Raw genomic sequence first — 22,561 nt, forward strand, 5'->3', positions numbered from 1 at the left:
TATTCTCATCAATTCATAAGACTTCCTACCCTTATTGTGGTATGGATAGCCTTATGGCAAACGATGACCCTCGATGACCCGATTACATCCAATGAAAGGACTTCCCATTAACAAATGGTGTGGATAGTATCTTTCCCTTAACGAAAGACTTAAAGAACAAGAAAGACAAGCTTAAGGTAGGTAGTTCTTAATTGCTTGCTCAATTCAAATCTCAAAACTTCAAAATGCTTTATACACCTCCTTTTCAAAATGATTTCAAAGACTACACTTATTTACAAGTTAAAGTCCTTTTCCAAAATCTTTTCCAAACACACACGACACTTTTCAAACAATTCAAACAAGTCAAAGTGAGTTAAGCAATTAAGATCCCATGGATAATCATGGATACACAGGGTGCTAATACCTTCCCTTTGTATAACATACCCCCCGAACTCAATCTCTTTTAAAAGGTCTTTCCTGTTCTTTTTGTCTTTCCTAATTGGATAAAATAAAAGTCGGTGGCGACTCTTGCTATCCGCACATTTAACAGTCAGTTCTCTCACCGTATTACACATGGATCTAACAATCCCCTCCTTTGGCAAATTTTGGCTAAAAGAACTAAAGCATAATAAATCATGGGGATAGGAATAAAACCACAACACAAGCTACATGAAAAGATATAAACTTTGTACAAACTAAAAACATATAAATATATTAGAGATACATTATAGTTACAGAGAGACCTCTTCTTCAAAGCTCTCCAGAAGTCATATGTTCAGACATATGGTCTGACATCACATCAACATAGCTCCAACACAGCACATAAGCTTGTACAATCAGATAGGTACATTACTCGCCCTGTCACACATAACCATTTCTCCCCCTTAAGGGGAAAACCCAAATCACCAGAAAATCCAAACCAAACCATGAACTACCCAAGTTCATACATCATAGGCACATACAACAGAAGATAAATAAGCCTGGCATCAGGATTCTCCAGATTAGGCAAAATGCCAGAACATCAAGTAAGACAACATGCACACAAACCACATTCGCAGTAGCAGCAGTAGCAACAACAAGCATGATTGACTATCATGCTTCCTCTAAATAGTTGCATACATCAAGCATCAACAATAACTACTCTCCCCTTAGGAGTAGCACAATCATATTAGTATGCTAAACCACATGTAAAGACATGTATATAACATTAGGACAAACAATGTACACTAATAGTTTACTCCCTATTTTTAGGCAAAAAGTGAAACAAAAATTAGAGTAAATGTAAACACAAAAGGAAGCACACATATTGCTCACAAGCAATAAACACAGATGGAATCACATAAATTTAATTGAAACATACAACTTCAGATCATCTTCAGGTAATCTTCTACATCTTGTCCTTGTCAAAGACCCTTCTGCACTCCTTGTTGCTATCACCAGCCCTTCTATCTTACAGAGATATTTTGTTCCATCCCTTATCAATAGCAATTTGTATTGGTTTATCATGCCTCAGATTATAGAGAAAAGATGTAGTAACAGTTGCATTCCTCCAAGTCTGTAATTTATATAACTCCTCAATAATGCAGATTCCCGACTCACCCCTAAGATTTTTAAATTGTTTTGCATCCAAAGCTTTGGTGAAAATGTCAGCCAATTGTTTCTTAGTGGTTATATGCTCTAGAGTAATCACCTTATCTTCAAAGATCTACGATAAAATGATGACGAATGTCAATGTGCTTGGTCCTGTTGTGTTGAATAGGATTCTTTGAAATATTGATAGCACTCAGATTGTCACAGTATAATGTCATGACATATTGCTTGACATGATATTCCTTCAACAGCTGTTTCATCCATATCAGTTCTGAACAACTACTTCCAGCTGCAATATACTCTACTTCAGCAGTAGACAAAGAAACACAGTTCTGTTTCTTACTAAACTAGAAAATAAGATTATTTCCCACAAAGAAAAACCCACCAGAAGTACTTTTTCTATCATCAACACTACCATCCCAATCTGCATCATAATACCCTACCAACATGGAACATAAACCATGAGAGTATAACATACCATAGTCACTAGTACCATTGATGTACTTGAAGATTCTTTTCACTTGATTAATGTGACTTATTTTTGGCTTAACTTGATATCTTGCACACACACCCACAAAAAATGTGATACCAGGTCTGTTAGCTGTAAGATACAACAAACTACCAATCATGCTTCTGTACAAGCCTTAATCAATAGCAATACCTTTTTCATCCTTCGATAATTTCACATGAGTAAGAGAATGTGTCCTCTTGTGACTTTCATTTTCCATACCAAACTTCTTTACTATGTTCTTGGTTATTTTGAGAGATGAAGATAGATCCATCCATCTGTTTGACTTGAAGTTCAAGAAAGTATGTTAATTCAACAACAAGACTCATCTCAAATTCTAATTACATTTGTTTGACAAAATGTTCCACTATCTGGTCTGACATCCCTCCAAACACAATATCATCAACATATATTTGAGCAACCATAAGTTTTCCATCCACCCCCTTGACAAACAAGTTATTGTCTACTCCTCATTTCTTGTATAAGTATGATCAATGAATCTCGTTGGTTGTTCAACATAAACCTCTTCATGTAAGTACCCATTCAAAAAGGAATTTTTCACATCCATTTGAAGCAGTTTAAACTTCAATAAATAGGCTACTCGTAACAAAAGTCTGATGAATTCAAGTCTAGCAACTTGAGCAAAATTCTCATTAAAATTTATTCCTTCAATTTGAGTGTAGCCTTATGCCACAAGTCTGGCCTTATTTATAGAACCAACTCCACTTTCATCAATTTCGTTCTTGTACACCCACCTTGTACCGATGACATTAGATCCACTAGGCCTAGGAACTAAGTCCTAAACTTCATTCCTCTTAAACTGACTATGTTCTTCTTGCATGTCATTGATCCTGAATTCATTAGTTAAGGCTTCCTTTACATTCTTGGGTTTAATCTTAGAGACAAAGCAAGATTTAGAAATAACTTCTCTTGATGTAGTTGTAATCTCTTGGCTAAGATTTCCTATAATAAGTTCTTTAGGATGATCTTTCTGAATTCTGATTGAAGGGCCCTTATTGACTTGGATGTTCTTAGGTTCAACATCAACAATCTCAGCATTGGTGTAGTCTTTTTCAACATTTTTTACTCATCATCTATATGTAATAATGTTCCAACATTGTCTTTAACATTATGATCATTGTCTGTGCTTGAGTCATCAACCACAACATTTGTAGATTCCATCATGACTTGAGTTCTAGTGTTAAAAACTCTATAGGCTCTACTGTTTGTAGAGTAGCCAAGAAATATCCATTCATCACTCTTGGAATCCATTTTTCTTCTTTGTTCATGATCAGCCAAGATGTAGTACTTACTTCAAAAAACATGAAAATATTTGACTGCAGGTTTCCTTCCTTTCCATAACTAATATAGAGTATATGTTGTTCCAGTCCTTAAGGTAACTCTATTGTGGATATAAACAGAAGTATTCATAGCTTCTGCCCAAAAATGGCATGGTAACTTATTTGCATGAAGCATGACTCTTGCTTATAAAATGTTAGAGACACTTGAAAAATAAAAAACATGTGCATGAAGGTGTCATGCAATATGAAAAAATATGCATTTTATAGTAAAAAAGGAAACCCTTTAGAAATCATGGCAATGTTTGAAAATGATTAGAATAGTTATGCAATGATTCAAGAATATGTTTCATGAAAAATGCCACGAAAGGATGCGTAAAAAATATAGTTTTTCCAAAATTTATCAACGATAATCGATTTTATGGTCTCCACAATCGATTGCATTAGTTATAGAGTTTTAAAATTATTTGAAAGTTGTACTATAACAATCAATTGCACAACCCTTACAATCAATTGTACAAAACCGACAATTGATTGCATTAGCAATAAGTTGGAACAACCAATCAATTAAGATCGAACCCACGACAATTAAATACTTTAACATGCCCACTCAACAATTGGGGCAAATATTTGCTTGTTAAAAAAGTGCTTATTAAGCATTCTTATGAGAAAGATTAAGATTTCTATTTTATGTGAAACTGTCAAACAATGCATGTATTAACGTTAAGGATTAAATCTTAAGCAGCTTATGTTTATAACCATTAATTTATACATTGTACCTTTGTTTATGACCGGATTGCATTAAAATCCAAAAACTTGACATAAACTTGATACTCGATTCAATCTTTTTCTTCTTTGAGATTTCTTCTTAAGATAACTTTTTGTCTTCATCAAAATCAATCTAAGAAGGAAATCCCTCCTCCTTCAAGGTATTTTTAATGAAGGACCATTTTAGCATATCATATGTTTTAGTTAAAGAGTTTAATTTCTATTCACTGTCAATATAAAACCTTTTACACTATCAATGCATCACAACCACTCAATTATATTACTTTAAAAGAAATTAAAATAAAAGTCAAACATTTTTAACAAACTAACGGTTGAGATTAATTGACAGTGTAAAATATCTTTACACCATCAGTGTATTCCAATTAAACTCTTAGTTAAATCAACGGTAATCACAAAATAACCTATCTTCTCTTTCATCTTATGCATCCTATGAGTCATTTCTTGTGTCAGTATAAGATCATCATGAATACTTCTCCCTGTACAAAGTTCGTTTGTAAAGGAGAGACAATTTGAGGAATAATAATCTTCAATTTATTTACAATCACTTTTATAATAATATTATACAAATTATTACAAAGAGAATTGGTACGCAACTTATTAATTAATTTAGGATGTGATACTTTAGGAATTAAGTAGATACCTATTTGATTAATCCCAACAAGTGCATAACGAATATCCCACATTTATTAACAAAATTAAAAGTATACAATCCAATGACATCACACATTTTTTTATATAAAATCCAGCAGGATATCCATCATATAAAAATCCTCCAACCTAACCTTTGTATGATTCAAATCAACGAAATCGGTGTCTAGAACCATGCATCCTCTTTAGCAGTTCAATAAAGAGATTATTGTAAAAATAAATATCCATATATTCAAGTTGGTGTTCATCTTCCACCCGCATGCCATTAATGTCATAGAGCATTTGAACTTGATCTTTGTGTCTCCTATTAACAACTTTTAAATTACAGTACTTCACACTACAATTTCCATCATGAAGCCACTTTGCTCGAGAGCGCTGAAACCACATAAGCTCCTCTTGATAAAGATTTTTTACATATCACGTTGAAGCTTGATTTGTAATTTATAGAGAAATTTTTTACCTTGGCTGACTTGCACCAGCCTATGAATTTCATTAATTTGGGCCAGTAGTTCTCTTTTTTTGACCAACTACTATACTAAGATTAATATTCTTCCCGTTCTTGAATTTATCTTACAACTGTTTCAAATTTTCATTAACGACGGTAGTAGGGTCCCGTGCCTCTTTAATCATATTAATATAAGTAACTTCAGTTTTCCAAGCACTTTCAACAGAAATATTGGCTTTTTCTTGATGAACCTATTACCAGACGAGATGATTAGAATGAGATGATGATCAGAGAAATCCACACGAGCAAGAACTTTAACACACATATCCGAAAAATTAAGCCACCTATTAGCGTTGTAAAAAGCTCGATCAAGCTTTTAAAATATCTGATTACCACTATGGAAAAGAAGACCTTTCCATGTATATTTAGAGCCAATCGGTCCCATATCAAAAAGGTCGAAAGCATTAAACCTCTCCATAAATTTATCATACTCGCAAGCAAAAGCGAGAGCTCCTCCTTTTTTTTTCTTTCTGAAGCACTAGTAATGTCTTTAAAATCTCTTGCGACCAACCACGCACTCTGCATAGAAGCTGCATAATCCTCATATCACCCCTATAAATCTCTTAAAATCTCTTTGTTCGGATTAGCATAGACTTTAGGGAAAAATTGCACCATTTGAAAACACACCTCTCAAGTGGATATATTGACATTTTTTCTCAATTAAGCTCAAGCTAACATCACATTCCCTCCACATGTCAAAAAACACATTCCCTCCATGCAACCACCATACTTCCACATTATTCTACTAATTCTTTTACTTTCAATAACATAAATATATACTATTAAAGATTAAAATATATTTTCATGCACTAAATCTTAACGCACTTAATGGTGGCTCGAGTCTTGTCTAAATAATAATTTTTACGAAAAACTGCTTAATTAAAATTTTAAGTGATAGTTTAAAAATTTTATATCTAAAAAGTTATAATAAAAAATAAAAACTGTAAGTAACATTCGAATAAATTTTTCATTTGGTTTTTTTATAAAAAAAAAATCTTTATAAATTTTGTAAAACAAAAATATATAAAATTATAAAAATTAAAACAAACCGCACAAAAATTGAGTAACCTCTATTCAAAATTACAGGCTGACACGCTTTCATAACAGAATCAAAAGGCCACGTGTACCTACTTTAAAATCTGTTATACACCGTGAAAACTTTTTTTTTTTTTGCAATAAAAATGACCACAGGGTGTATTTACCTAAATATTAGCAATAATAAAATCATGAATACTGTCTAATGATAATGCTTAACAACAATAAGAAAATCTTTTGTTGAAGCTCCTCAATTTAAATATAACAAAATAATTAATTAATTATATAAACCTAAATATTAGCAACAATAATAAAATCACAAATACTGTTTAATGATGATCCATCACTTAACAACAGCTTAACACCTCTATAAAAGTAATCAAATCTTCTCTTCTATTTCACATCATTTAAGAATTCTCACAAAAATTTGAAACCGCAACGCTTATCTCAGAATTCTTGAATTCAAATCATCGATCAACAATGTCAACCGAAGTCAAACGCTCTAACCTTCATCCTCCCTCCAAAACTGTTTCCAAAACCGCAGCTCTTCAGTAAGTTGTTTTCACCGTTCTTGAATTTTAGAATGTTGTTATTTTTATCATGTAGTTTTGTTTCTCATGCGTGATGAAAGATTTATAATGTGATTAATAATTTAGAGTTTAAGTTTTTTACGGTAATTTAAAGAATTTAATTAATGCACTTGTGTATATATGAACAATCGTTATTCCTATTTTCTTTCTGTTTTAATTTTGAGTTTTTATTGGAATTTGGAATCTTTGATACTAAGTTGTGGCTTGTTTGGTAAGTTAATTAAAATCATAATCACGTGGATTAATTAACTTTCATAAAGAGATAAACGGATTATCTTATTTTGTTTTATAAAGTGAATAATAATCTAAGTTACACTAATAGGGCTTATTTTCTTCAGGAACTCGATGATCAATACCTAAAAATTAGTATTTTACTTCTGAGTCAATAGTAGTATATATAGTGTTGCTTATTCTTTTGGTGCTTTGTTTTGATTATTGGAACACCGAATTTAAATTCATTATTTATCCTTTGTGTATCTGTTATGCCGATAAAACGGTATTGGATGGAGCCGATATTGTTACACCGTTTCGGAACATCTTTACGCGACTGCCATTGTTATTTGGGATTTTTATTTAAATTTTGGTAAAATTGCCCATGTTTCTCCGGAATTTTCCTTGGTTTTCTACAATTTCTCATGTTTTTTCTATATTTTTCTATGTATGTGACTCATTTTATTTTCAGAACTAGCAATTTGCAGAATACACCAAGTGAAAGAGGAGATCAAATGTTGAAAGACTCAAAGAAAAAGGCTTCAGTTTCTTGTGTTCAAAATCAAGATGGAAAGAAAGTGATGAAGGAGAACAAATGCAAATCAAGCACAAAATCTAACATGTGTTATTGTTCACCAACAACTCATGAAGGTTCATTCAGGTGTAGACTCCACCGAACCAGTGAACCAAAGAAATCAGCAACTGAGAAAACCAATGGGAAACGCTCCAAGTTTGCACATGTTGAATTTAAGCCTCAACTGTCAAGGTTTGGATCATATGATAGCTTAATCCAACTTGCTAGGTTGGGTTCTTTTTAAGAAATTAGCCTATTTGGATTTCCATGATGTTTTGAGACTTTGTTTTTGGATTGATCTCAAACATAGAATAGCTAATGCTGATAGCTTTAATAGGTTCTGCTTCTGGATATAATTTATACTTTTTTTAGTGTTTCTGTGTAAAGGGTTGGTTTTGAATTGAATTTGTTCAGAAATTTACTGTAAAATCTCTGTACTTTCACTTTTATGGGTCTAGGGAGGATTTAATTAGATAGATAGTGAAAGTTTCCATCTTATTTTGATTTGTTCTTTTGACTCTTAGTATGAAGTGCTATGAATTAAATAAAAGTCACTTTTAATGAATGAATTTTTTATTTTTAATATTCTGTTCTAATTATAAATGAGATTACTTCAACTAATTTTACATCATTTTCTACACCAAATATTTCAAATAATACATTAAAAAAAAATTGCAATTAGCCAGGTGAAATTCACTTTCGCAAAAGCAAACATCACCCTGTAACGCAATAATTGCGGGGTTGAACAAATACCCCGCAAAAACGTTAGTCGCAAGAATTCACACACAAATGAATTCAGTATCACAAGGAAAACATCATTCAAGAACTCAAACTGAAAGCAAAATACTATCCTATTTTCAAAGGAAACTGAATTACCACTTAAAAACAATACCCAGCCCCATTATCCTTTAACTATTGCCACTAAAAATTTAAACTAACCATCATGGTTTAGCTACTGTCCGGCAAATACGATTGACAAATATAACCAGTTCAGCACTATGAGAATGATATATGAACAGCAAATACGAACGTTATTTCTATGTCTAAAGAGCTGACATTTGTAAACCAGTTCATAAACTATGCATAAGAGGAATTCAGAGCTAAATAAACAAACTGATGCTATAACATTCTACTAGCTTCACTCAATGTTCCATAGCTTGATTAATTCTCATCTCAAACCAAATCGAACTTCAAACCTAGCTCAGAACCAATTCTGCATCCCAATACAAATCTGTTAAGCAAATATGTCAAGCCAAGTATATTACCTGCCAAAAATATACAGAAATTTAGAACTACATTCATGCCCAAAACAATTTAAAAGAATAAAGACTACATGAACCTGCAAATCAAAGCAATTCAACATCCAATTCAATTTCTACAGATTCATACCAAGCCAAAACACTTCAAGACCTGTAATCACACATCAAAACCAAACCAAACCTCAGATCAGCCCCTAACTCACACATTCAAATTGCACAAAATATACATACACATTCAGTTTCAAAACTCAAAATGAAAACATACCTGAACTCCACCATCGCCGGAGACAAAAAGAGTATGAATATAAAATTTAAAACCAACACGATTCTTAGCTAGTAACACCAACACTGCAAAGACATAACACTGAAATCTCAATTGCAAAACGAAGCTCACAAGAAAGGAACGAACATTTGCACAACCACGAAACCCCATATGCGAAACCCTAGAAAGAAACAAACGAACGATTGCAACGAACGATTGTACCTTGTGAGAAGGCTTGAAACAAACGATTGCAACTTGTGGGAAGGCTTGGAAATGCAGCTTGCGAGGATTAGAGAGACTGAGAACGTGGGAGATGAAAAATGAAGGATAGAAAAACACTTAGAAAGGGGGGGTTTGAATAAGTGTAGTCTAAAAACTTGAACGATAAAGACAAATTGCACAGTTATTTTTATCCTGGTTCGTTGTTAACTAAACTACTCCAGTCCACCCCCTTGGAGTGATTTACCTCACCTGAGGATTTAATCCACTAATCTCAACTGATTACAATGGTTTTCCACTTAGTCCGCGACTAAGTCTTCTAGAGTATCCTGATCACAACCTGATCACTCCAGGAACAATTGCTTAGACACAAGCTAAGACTTTCTAGAGTATCCTGACCACCACGTGATCACTCTAGTTACAACTGCTTAGACACAAGCTAAGACTTCCTAGAGTATCTTGATCACACTTGATCACTCTAGTTACTTACAAATTAATGTAATCAATTCTAAGAGTATTACAATGCTTCTGAAAAGCTATAATCACAACAGTGACATTTCTCTTAAAGTTTAAGCTTAATCTCACTAATATATTACAATAGCAATGTAGTGAGCTTTGATGAAGATGAAGTTTGTGAGCTTTGATTTGAACAGCATTTCAGCAAGTTTGTATTCACAGAATTCGTCAGAATTGGTAACCTTGCTTCTCATCAGAACTTCATATTTATAGGCACTTGAGAAGATGAACGTTGGGAGCATTTAATGCTTTGCGTATTCCGTACAGCATTGCATTTAATGTTTCACTCTTTTGTCAACTACCTCGAGCCTTGTTTACGTTGTGTCTACTGACGTTGCCTTTAATAGCTTCTAACGTTCCTTTTGTCAGTCAGCGTAGCCTGCCATCTTGTACTTGCTTCTGATCTGATGTTTGTGTATACAACGTTTGAATATCATCAGAGTCAAACAGCTTGGTGCAGAGCATCTTCTTGTCTTCTGACCTTGAAGAGCTTCTGAGCGTGATACCATGAGAACTTCAGTGCTTCTGCTTCTGATCTCAAGTTCTTCTGATGCTTCCATAGACCCATGTTCGTATTCTGCTTGACCATCTTCTGATGTCTTGCCAGACCATGTTTTGATGTTGCATGCTGAACCTTCTGAGTCAAAGCTTCTGAGCGCTGATTTGTGCATACTCTTTATATATTTCCTGAAAGGGAAATTGCAGTGTATTAGAGTACCACATTATCTCATCCAAAATTCATATCCTTGTTATCATCAAAACTAAGAATATTGATCAGAACAAATCTTGTTCTAACAATCTCCCCCTTTTTGATGATGACAAAAACATATATAAATGATATGAATTTGCGATCAGAAAGAGCAGACGGCTAAAGACAATTACACAGCTAAAGCATAAGCATGTGAATATGTCTCCCCCTGAGATTTATAATCTCCCCCTGAGATAGATAATCTCCCCCTGAAATAAATACTAGAAGAATTTTAATAATAAAAGACTTCCCTGAGTATTTCAGTAGAGACGTTCACATATGCTTGATCTTCAGAACATTCATGACTTCTGATTCTTGCTGCCATCGGACAGCTTCAGAACTTGAATTTCTTTGATCTTCAGAACATTCACAGCTTCTGATTCTTGCTTCCATCGGACAGCTTCAGAACTTGAATTTCTTTGATCTTCAGAACATTCACAGCTTCTGATTCTTGCTTCCATCAGGACAACTTCAGAGCTTGAATTTCTTCTTACATCACTTCATGCTAGATTGTATCAGAACATTTTTGAATGTACCAGAGCATCATCAGAGCATCTCTACATCCTGAAATGTTACAGAACAAGGCTAAACGACAAAAGTCAGCATGAATGAGTCAGAACATAGAATATGTTTCAGAACACATAATATGTATCAGAGCCACGTAATATGTATCTGAACAAATAGACATAATGTTTCAGAGCATATTCTATCATCAGAATATCTGAACATTCTTCCTTCTTGCTTCTTGCTTCTAATTCTGAAGCTTCATAGCACTCAGCTTGCTTCAAGAATCCAAGAGCTTGATTCTTTAGACTTGCTTCTCCTTGAAGAGGATCTTCAATTCCTGCAACAACAAAACTTAAAGCATAGAACTTTGCAAATTCTGTTAGAAATGTGGGGCCTTTTTACTTGGTAACTGATAATATTAATCAGATCATTTATCACATTTTCTCCCCCTTTTTGTCATAACATCAAAAGATTCAGATGAAAAACAAAAGGAAACATATGGAAGAAAAAGATAATTTTCAATTAAGCTCAAGAAGACAGAAGTACAGAAGTACATGAGGATAAGCAAGAGAAGATGCACAAAACAGATGCAGCAAAGCAAAAAACAGAAAAAACAAAACAACTAAGACTCAATCTAAGATGACCCTAGCTTCGACAAGATCTTGGCCAGCATATCTTGAACCCCATTGTTGTGCTCATTCTGCCTCTCCATGAAAGCTCTAAACTCAGCATTGACTGAGCTTTGCTCATCCTGGTTCTTCTGAATAACTTCTAGAGTCCTTGCAAGACGGGAAGGTTCATTAGAAGAAGCTTCACAGCTTCTATCCACAGGGATGGCATTGTGATCTGTAGCTTCCATTGATAGATCATTTGCAGGGTTTTCCTCAACAGGAACTGTTTCAGCAACATGATCTTCTACATCTGCTTCTTGCATAGAAGCATCTTCATATTCTGCAGCCGGAATCTCAGAATCTCCATTCTCAAGTGCCTGAAGAATGGCAGCTAGATTCCTAGGGGCAGAAGGTCCTTCAACTTCTGGTGGATCAGCAACTTTTGGAATAACCAAGCTTGGGTCTTCCTCAGAAGGGTTTTCCCTCAGAAAGTCAAAGAGAGTCTTGAAGTCTCCAACCAAGACAAAGAAATGAGGTTTCCAAACCATAATTTCTCTACAAGGATTTGCTTCTAATGCAGCAGCCAGTCTTGCTTCCTTCATTTCATCCACAAACTGCTTCTCCTCAGCAGCAACACAATTTCTGAGAGGATGGTAGTATATACCATTATCACCCTCCAGAAGGTAACCAGGGTAACCAGGGGCAGCAGCCACTAGTCTCTTCTGTACTCCCATTGCTCCTACTTGAAAATCCTGGCGAAAGCTTCTCCAGAGATTTCTTGTAGAAACATCATCCAGACCATTTAGGAAGGCATCCTTCCGAAGATCTAAACTGCTAATCACCTCATGTCTGAACAGTTCCAGGTAGGCATAGGGTTCAGGTTCAGGTGGATTGAAGGTGAATTTGTAGTCAGGGTAGAGAAGGCAGTAGGGTTTGGATTTTCTGATAGGTAAGGGATGGGATAAAGAAGGTGGAGGTGCGGTGGATGAGGAAGAAGGAACATCTGAGAGAATGATTGATGTGGATGGAGTATCAGAAAATATAGGTTGTGAAGAGGATGGAGTATTTATGAAGGGGATTGGTGAGAAAGATTTATCAGAAGGAGTTGGGGGAAGAATACTTAGAGGTGTGGGGTTTAGAATGGGAGTGGAAAGAGATGATGGAGAAGGATTTGGTATAGTGAAGTTGATTTTAGGTTCAGAAGGAGGTGATTGGGGAGAAGGTTTAGGAACAGAAGGAGGTGGAGTAAAAACATGCCTGGTGACGGATTCAGAAGAAGCATATGTAGATCTGGTGGTGTGAAAAGAGTCTCTGATCCTTTGCTCCCTGTATTCAGGAGAGTACACCTTGTCAGGATCATAGGTGACCCTCAGCTTCTTGGCTTTATTAGCCTCATCTTCTCGAGCCTTTCTTTTTAGCCTTGCCTGTTGTTCCTTCTGATCCTTCTTCAGAAGATCAGCTTTGGACAGAAGTACTCTGCCACGGATCCAAGCAGGATCAATATCTGATTGCTTCCTAACACAATCTTCCAGGTAAAGCTTGACAACCTGATGAAGTTCTTTATGAAACAAAGAGACAAAACCTTCAACAGCAACTCTTCTTGACAGAATGTCAGGAAAGCTTGTGCACACAGAAGATACATTCTGGATGAGCTCTAGTCTGAACAAATCCACACCATTGAAGATGGGACCCTGAACTACTCCAAGAAAATGGGACGCATCAAGTGTTCTGATGGAGTCCAGCAATTTGCTTTCAATTAGAATGTCTGAAATCATTCTTTCGAAAGGAATAGTCTTTCTAGGAATATGAGGGTACTTCGCCCTTTCATCTTCTCTTGATTCAACTATAGAAGTTTTCAGATTCTCAAATAGAATGTGAGAGATGTTGAGTTCTATCTTTCTGCCAATGCAGAAGAGAGTGTACTTGTGATCCGGACTGATGTAGGCGGAGGGAGAGAACATCTTCTTTCTATGGTGAAGAGAACCCAGAATAATCTCAGCCCATACTTGATAAAACGACCTCAAAGTGCCCGTTTTAAGAGAATCAGCTCCGAAGGCAAGAGAGATTTGATTTTCAACTTGATACCAGTTAACCGTTCCAGGTTGAAAGCCGGACCAACCTTCTTCATCATTCAGATTATACAGCTTCCTGATGAGCTTTTCAGTAATAACCACTTCATGCCCTAGCACAAAGGAAATTATAGCAGTTGGGGTAACCGTTGCATGTACCCAGAAGTCCTTCACAAGTTCAGGATAAATTGGTCCAACCAATCTATCAAGATATTTCGACCATCCTTGCTCCAATATTCTGACGTCACACAGAAAACCATTTGCTCTAAGGTTGTCGAAGTCCACAGCAGATTCACAAAGAACTTCCAGTTCGTCCATGGGAATCATGCATGTTTTCAAAGGAGCATACCCATATTTGCGTAGAAGAATCTGTGTAAAAGTGAGACTTTCTGCTGGGTTTGATGAACTTGAAGATGAGTTCATGATGATTATGCTTTGAGATCAAATCAGAAACTAGGGTTTAAAAACAAATGCAATGAAAGAGATACACAAAAGAGAGAGAAAAAAGGAAGAAATGAAGATGAAGCGGGTTATTTAAATGATTTTAAAAAAATTAAAATAAAGAGAAAAGAAAAAACTGTTTTGAAAGAAATTGATTTCAAGAAAAAGACATCATTATGCATTTAATGAGAAATGACATTAGGAGAGAGAACATGGTAAATGAAATGATTTAACACAGTTACCTAGGTCGGCGTCTTTTCAACTGCACGCTTGTACTGTCCGTACAGACACGCGTTCATTTTCAGAAACTTATAGATGACAGCTGTGTTGTTTTGAAAAGACTGTACATCTTCTGATTCTGATCACTACTTTTGATAGTCATTCTTTAGAAATGATCTTGTTCTGATAGGATCATCTTTCTTCCCAAGAATCACATCTTCTGAATGAGCTGATGCAAGTCTAGATGATCTTCTGACTATTGGCTCTTCAGAAATCCTGAGATTCTCTGAAGATGCAGCAACTTGATCTTCTGATCCATTGCTTCTGAGACTACCAGCTTCTGCAGCTTTGCTTTTTGGTTCTACAGCTTCTGATATATCAATATCTATATCTGCAAAATTCTCAAGCTGCTTTGGTTTTTCAAGACCAAGCTTATCATCAAACCTGATATTGATTGATTCTTCTACAATCAATGTTTCAGTATTGTATACTCTGTAGCCTTTAGAGCGTTCAGAATATCCAAGAAGGAAACACTTTTGTGCTTTAGAATCAAACTTACCAAGATGATCTTTAGTATTCAGAATAAAACACACACATCCAAAAGGATGAAAATATGAAATGTTGGGCTTTCTGTTCTTCCACAATTCATAAGGAGTCTTATTTAGAATAGGTCTTATAGAGATTCTATTCTGAATATAACACGCAGTGTTTATTGCTTCTGCCCAGAAGTGCTTAGCCATATTGGTTTCATTGATCATGGTTCTGGCCATTTCTTGTAGAGTCCTATTCTTTCGCTCTACAACTCCATTTTGTTGTGGAGTTCTAGGGCAAGAGAAATCATGGGCAATACCATTTTCTTTGAAGAACTCCTCAAAGAATCTGTTCTCAAATTCGCCACCATGATCACTTCTGACCTTAATGATCTTGCACTCCTTCTCAGATTGGATCTGAGTGCAGAATTCAAAGAACACTGAATGAGACTCATCCTTGTGCTTTAAGAACTTTACCCATGTCCAGCGGCAATAATCATCAACGATGACTAATCCATATTTCTTCCCTCTGACAGATGCTGTTTTGACTGGGCCAAACAGATCAATGTGCAAGAGTTCTAACGGCCTTGAGGAAGAAACAACATTCTTAGACTTGAATGCAGGTTTGGAGAACTTGCCCTTCTGACATGCTTCACAAAGAGCATCTGATTTGTATTTCAGATTTGGGAGTCCTCTGACCAGATTTAGTTTGTTAATCTGAGAAATCTTTCTCAAACTAGCATGTCCTAATCTTCTGTGCCAGACCCATTGCTCTTCAGAAACAGACATAAGGCAAGTCACCTTCTGCTTCTCAAGATCAGAAAGATCAATCTTATAACTGTTGTTCTTTCTCTTGCCTGTGAATAGGATTGAGCCATCCTTCTGACTTACAGCCTTGCAAGACTTTTGATTGAAGATTATATCATAACCATTGTCACTTAATTGACTTATGGACAATAAGTTATGCGTTAATCCTTCTACAAGAAGTACATTAGTTATGGAAGGAGAGTTACCAAGACTTATGGTTCCAGAGCCAATGATTTTGCCCTTCTGATCTCCTCCAAACTTGACTTCTCCACCTGGTTTAAGCACCAGGTCTTGGAATGTAGACCTTCTTCCCGTCATGTGTCGCGAGCACCCAGAGTCCAGGTACCATGACATTTTTCTTTTTGTCCTCTTTGCAGCCAAGGATATCTGCAACAAAAATTATCTTCTCCTTAGGTACCCACAATTTCTTGGGTCCTTTCTTGTTAGTTCTCCTCAAGTTCTGATTGAACTTGGGTTTAGCATAATATTTAACAGGAGGAACAACATGATATTCTTTAGGTTTGTCAGCATGATATTTCTTAGGATGTGTCACATGCTTCTTGGTGTGAACAGTGTTAAAACTCTGTGCATGTGAAGTGAGCCTAATATCATGTGCATGGCCATATTTGAACTGATCATACAATGGCTTGTATGTGATCTTCGGATCATCAATAGGTTCAAATTTATGTGAGGTATCACCCTCATAGCCAAAGCCAAACCTTCTGTTTCCAGAAACACCATATATCATAGAAGCAAAATGACTTCTGTCAATACTTCTAGATAAGAACGTTCTGAAGCTCGAGTCATATTCTTTCAGAATATGATTGAGACTCGGAATGGATTTTTCTGTTTCAGAAGGAGATCCACTATCTTTGGATAGATTTAAAACTTTTTCCTTCAGTTCAGAGTTTTCCACTTCCAGCTTCTTAGTTTCAAATTCAAACTGCTTCTTCAGCTTTTTGTATTTGATACTAAGATGAGCCTTGAGTTCCAGAAGTTCTGTTAAACTGGAAACTAACTCTTCTCTAGATAGTTCAGAAAATACCTCTTCAGAATCTAATTCTGATGTAGATTCTAATCCATCATCTTCTATAGCCATCAGCGCGAAGTTGGCTTGCTCTCCTTCAGAGTCTGATTCTGATTCTGATTCAGAATCATCCCATGTTGCCATAAGACCTTTCTTCTTATGAAACTTCTTCTTGGGATTCTCCTTCTGAAGTTTTGGACATTCATTCTTGAAGTGTCCAGGCTCATTGCACTCATAGAAGACAGCCTTCTTCTTGTCAGATCTTCTGTCACCAGAAGATTCTCCTCGTTCAAATCTCTTTGAACTTCTGAAGCCTCTGAACTTCCTTTGCTTGCTCTTCCAGAGTTGGTTTACCCTTCTGGAGATCATGGACAGTTCATCTTCTTCTTCTGATTCTGATTCTTCAGAATCTTCTTCTTTAGCCTGAAAAGCGTTAGTGCATTTTTTAACATTAGATTTTAATGCAATAGACTTACCTTTCTTTTGAGGCTCGTTTGCGGCCAGCTCTATTTCATGGCTTCTCAAGGCACTGATAAGCTCTTCCAAAGAAACTTCATTCAGATTTTTTGCAATCTTGAATGCTGTTACCATTGGACCCCATCTTCTGGGTAAGCTTCTGATAATCTTCTTTACATGATCAGCCTTGGTGTAGCCTTTATCCAGAACTCTTAATCCAGCAGTTAGCGTTTGAAATCTTGAGAACATCTTCTCAATGTTTTCATCATCCTCCATCTTGAAGGCTTCATATCTTTGGATTAGAGCAAGAGCTTTAGTCTCCTTGACTTGAGCATTTCCCTCATGGGTCATTTTCAATGACTCATATATATCATAGGCCGTTTCCCTGTTAGATATCTTCTCATACTCAGCATGAGAGATAGCATTCAGCAAAACAGTTCTACATTTATGATGATTCTTGAAAAGCTTCTTCTAATCATCATCCATTTCTTGCCTTGTAAGCCTTACGCCACTAGCTTTCACTGGATGTTTGTAACCATCCATCAGAAGATCCCATAGTTCACCATCTAGACCAAGAAAGTAACTTTCCAGTTTATCTTTCCAGTATTCAAAGTTTTCACCATCAAATACTGGTGGTCTAGTATAACCATTGTTACCATTATATTGCTCAGCAGAGCCAGATGTAGATGCAGGTGGATTTGTTGGAATTTCACTAGCCATCTTTTACTGAAGCGTTTTTCTCTTCCTGAATCTTTTCTAAACACGGTTAAGTGCTTGCACCTTAGAACTGGCGCTCTGATGCCAATTGAAGGATAGAAAAACACTTAGAAAGGGGGGGTTTGAATAAGTGTAGTCTAAAAACTTGAACGATAAAGACAAATTGCACAGTTATTTTTATCCTGGTTCGTTGTTAACTAAACTACTCCAGTCCACCCCCTTGGAGTGATTTACCTCACCTGAGGATTTAATCCACTAATCTCAACAGATTACAATGGTTTTCCACTTAGTCCGCGACTAAGTCTTCTAGAGTATCCTGATCACTCCAGGAACAATTGCTTAGACACAAGCTAAGACTTTCTAGAGTATCCTGACCACCACGTGATCACTCTAGTTACAACTGCTTAGACACAAGCTAAGACTTCCTAGAGTATCCTGATCACACTTGATCACTCTAGTTACTTACAAATTAATGTAATCAATTCTAAGAGTATTACAATGCTTCTGAAAAGCTATAATCACAACAGTGATATTTCTCTTAAAGTTTAAGCTTAATCTCACTAATATATTACAACAGCAATGTAGTGAGCTTTGATGAAGATGAAGTTTGTGAGCTTTGATTTGAACAGCGTTTCAGCAAGTTTGTATTCACAGAATTCGTCAGAATTGGTAACCTTGCTTCTCATCAGAACTTCATATTTATAGGCACTTGAGAAGATGACCGTTGGGAGCATTTAATGCTTTGCGTATTCCGTACAGCATTGCATTTAATGTTTCACTCTTTTGTCAACTACCTCGAGCCTTGTTTATGTTGTGTCTACTGACGTTGCCTTTAATAGCTTCTAACGTTCCTTTTGTCAATCAGCGTAGCCTGCCATCTTGTACTTGCTTCTGATCTGATGTTTGTGTATACAACGTTTGAATATCATCAGAGTCAAACAGCTTGGTGCAGAGCATCTTCTTGTCTTCTGACCTTGAAGAGCTTCTGAGCGTGATACCATGAGAACTTCAATGCTTCTGCTTCTGATCTCAAGTTCTTCTGATGCTTCCATAGACCCATGTTCTGATTCTGCTTGACCATCTTCTGATGTCTTGCCAGACCATGTTCTGATGTTGCATGCTAAAACTTCTGAGTCAAAGCTTCTGAGCGCTGATTTGTGCATACTCTTTATATATTTCCTGAAAGGGAAATTGAAGTGTATTAGAGTACCACATTATCTCATCCAAAATTCATATCCTTGTTATCATCAAAACTAAGAATATTGATCAGAACAAATCTTGTTCTAACAAAAATTGGTTTTGTGAAAAATTGGTTATTCTTGAGTGAAACAGAGGCAGAGAGTGAAAGATTAGAGAGACTGAGAACGTGGGAGATGAATATGAAAAGGAAATATTAAATAAATTTGCGAGGTGAAAAGTACCCAGCGAATTTTATTGTCATTGACACTTGCGGCGTGTTTACCACCCCGCAACCTCCGTGTCTGACACATGTCCCTACCAGTCTGAACCTTAATTAATTGCCAGATTTATTTTTTTCCAAAATTTAAAAAAAAATCTTGCGAAGTGATCCTCACCTCGCAACGTAAAAAGGCTTTGAGACTTGCGGGGTGATCCCTACTTCGCAACTTTTGTGTCAATAAAATCAGCAAAAGGTCACCTGCCACTCTGACTTTTGAGTAAATGTAATATTTATATTTTCAATTAATTTTTTAAAATATTGTTGCGGGGTGTTTAACACTCTACAACTCTTTTTTCCAAAATTTCAAATTTCCCTCCCTCCGTTGCGAGATGGAAAAGCATTTATATATTTTTTTTTAAGAAATCTGGGTTGCGAGGTGGAACGCATCCCGCAACTGCAATATTTTGCGAGGTGTGTGTCACCTGGCAAATTCACTCGGCTAATCAACAACTTTCTTGTAGTGATATTATTTTTTAAAAATAATTTTTAAAAAAAAAGTTTATTTTTTAAATTTATTTTATAACACAAATATAAGAAATATAAGATTATATCATTAACCATCTTCACAACTACATTAACCACAAAAATGTACATCATTAACCATTTATTTTACTTATAATTTATTAAGCACTTTTACTATTTCATTAACCAATAAAATACATATTATCAACCATGTTTTGACACTAAATTATAAATGTATTAATCAACTTTTACACTTTATTGGTCAACTTTATTTTACTTTTTTTTTATATTTGAGAAATCAGTAACCAAGTTATGAACTATATTAACCAACTTAATACATAATATTAACCAAGTTGGTTTACTACATAAGATTTAATATTTCATATCAGAACACTCGATAACCAAACTATGAACTATATTAACCAATTTATAATACTGAATTAACCAACTTTACTTTATAACTTAAAAATACTTTTTTATGATAGAATTTATATTAATCAAACTCTTATGTTTCATTAACCAAAATAATTTTAAAAAAACATAGAAAAATCTATCAAAAAGTAAAAAAAAAAACATTGTTCACGTATTTGTGAAGAGTGTATTGGGTGTAAGTGTAGAATATCATTTCTCTATTTCAAAAAGTGCTTTTACTGACAAATTTTTGTACGTATGAAAAATGTACTCGTATTATTGTCTTAGCTTTTGACATTTCATTAAAGAAGTTATTATAAACTTTTTGCAAATTAGTTCTATAATGAATTCAATAAGTATTTTGGAATCATAATATTTCTTCCCTTTTATAAATCTATTTCTTCCATGTTTGTTTCAGTTGCTTTAGATATGTTTATAATTGACATATTAATATTAATATTAATATAAGAAATTTGGAAGAAAAGAAAGAAAGTTATAATTATTAATATGCATTATGAAAATAATATATACTCCCCAATTTTATAAATTTTTATTTTTAATATATTTGTTAAGAGAAATTTTATAATGTAAGTGGTGTAACTGGTTATCATGGATGTGCAATCGATTATAGACATATGAAAAGGTTAAATAAACTTAAGAAAAGTGATTAAGGCATTGATGTAACCGATCACGCATTCACAGTAATCAGTTACCACTGTTAGTTTTTAGACTTTTTAGCGGCTATAATCGATTACAGGTATTGTGTAATCGGTTACAGGCGCGCGAATTTATTTTTTCCAGTTATTTGACTTGTTGCTTGTGTCTCAATCCACTTGTATCTTGTATAAATACCTTGGAGGAATTATTATCAATGTTAATGAAAATATTATCGCCCTCAATTATAATCTCTCTCTCTCTCTCTCTCTCCACTTTATCCAACCAAGTGATTATAAGTTCTAATATTTGGCATTAAGAGTCTGGTTCGATCCACCAAACACCTAGTGTGCAACATGAATTTTTTATCAAATGAAAGAATCTCTAATAACCTATCGATCTTGATGCGAAGAATTGCAAAAAAAAAATGGTGCAAGCAAATGAAGGTGTTGTTTGACTATCAAGGTGTTCTTGAAGTGATCAAGAACGGGGTGATTCCTCGTGTCAAAGGTGCAACAGATGGACTACGAGCAATACATAAGGAAGAAAATAAGAAAGATTTCAAAATGTTGTTTTTGATCCATTAATGTGTGGATAGTGACAACTTTGAGAAAGTTTGTGATTGTGAATCGTCGAAGCAAGTGTGGGAAATCTTGGAAAAAACATATGCATGGGCTGACAAGGCGAAGGTTGTGATGTTAAAAAATTACAATCGTCAACTTGAATAAATTGAAATGGAGTAAAATGATACAATCAATGATTACATGATGAGAGTTACTCGATTGGTGAACCAAGTAAAGGCATGTGGAGAAACTGTTATGGAGCAGTATGTTGTCCCAAAAAATTTGTGTTCTTTGACGACAAGATTTGATAACATAGTTATTGCAAATAAGGAATAAAATGTTTCCTCGTGTTACATAACCAGAGCATGACTGACTACCTAGAATAACGATAAACAAGGGACTAGCTCCACGACTAATCCTTGCAAGCTAAACGCCACTACTCCTCTGTACTTGAGTAATGTCGTACAAAACACCATTTCAACAGAAGGGTGAAAATTCATATCATTATAGAAATATATAATAATAAGTAATGCATAACAACATACATCAATAGAATTCAACACACTTCATACATTCATGTATTCAACACTTTTTAAATACAATTCTTATGTTTACATGTACAACATAGCTCAACAATTCAAGATACCAAAGTAATCAACCACAATTACCATCAATGTACAATTCATACAAATATCACATAAACACACCAAAAATATATTTCACATCGATACATGTGACTCCAATGCGACTCAATACAATATGCATGTGGTACTAATAGTTATCCTTATTGGTATCACCGCGTCCATATCCAAGATAGATAACCACAAAAAATAAGTCTATCCCCTAAGCTTCAAACTCATCTCAAAGGTTTGGGACAAGTCACTAGTTTTCACGAAAC

General features: G+C 35.1%; 1 long non-coding RNA gene across 1 annotated transcript; it reads right to left on the bottom strand.

Moving 5' to 3' along the window:
- Positions 1-8,654: 8,654 nt before the first annotated feature.
- LOC131611605 (uncharacterized) lies at positions 8,655-9,569 on the bottom strand. The gene is made up of 4 exons (XR_009287044.1): positions 9,470-9,569; positions 9,251-9,333; positions 9,066-9,136; positions 8,655-8,991 (listed from the first exon to the last, which is right to left on the bottom strand). It is a non-coding gene; the product is annotated as an uncharacterized LOC131611605 (long non-coding RNA).
- Positions 9,570-22,561: the final 12,992 nt, after the last annotated feature.

The sequence above is a fragment of the Vicia villosa genome, linkage group LG6 (assembly GCF_029867415.1).
Source record: "Vicia villosa cultivar HV-30 ecotype Madison, WI linkage group LG6, Vvil1.0, whole genome shotgun sequence".
Classification (NCBI taxonomy): domain Eukaryota; kingdom Viridiplantae; phylum Streptophyta; class Magnoliopsida; order Fabales; family Fabaceae; genus Vicia; species Vicia villosa.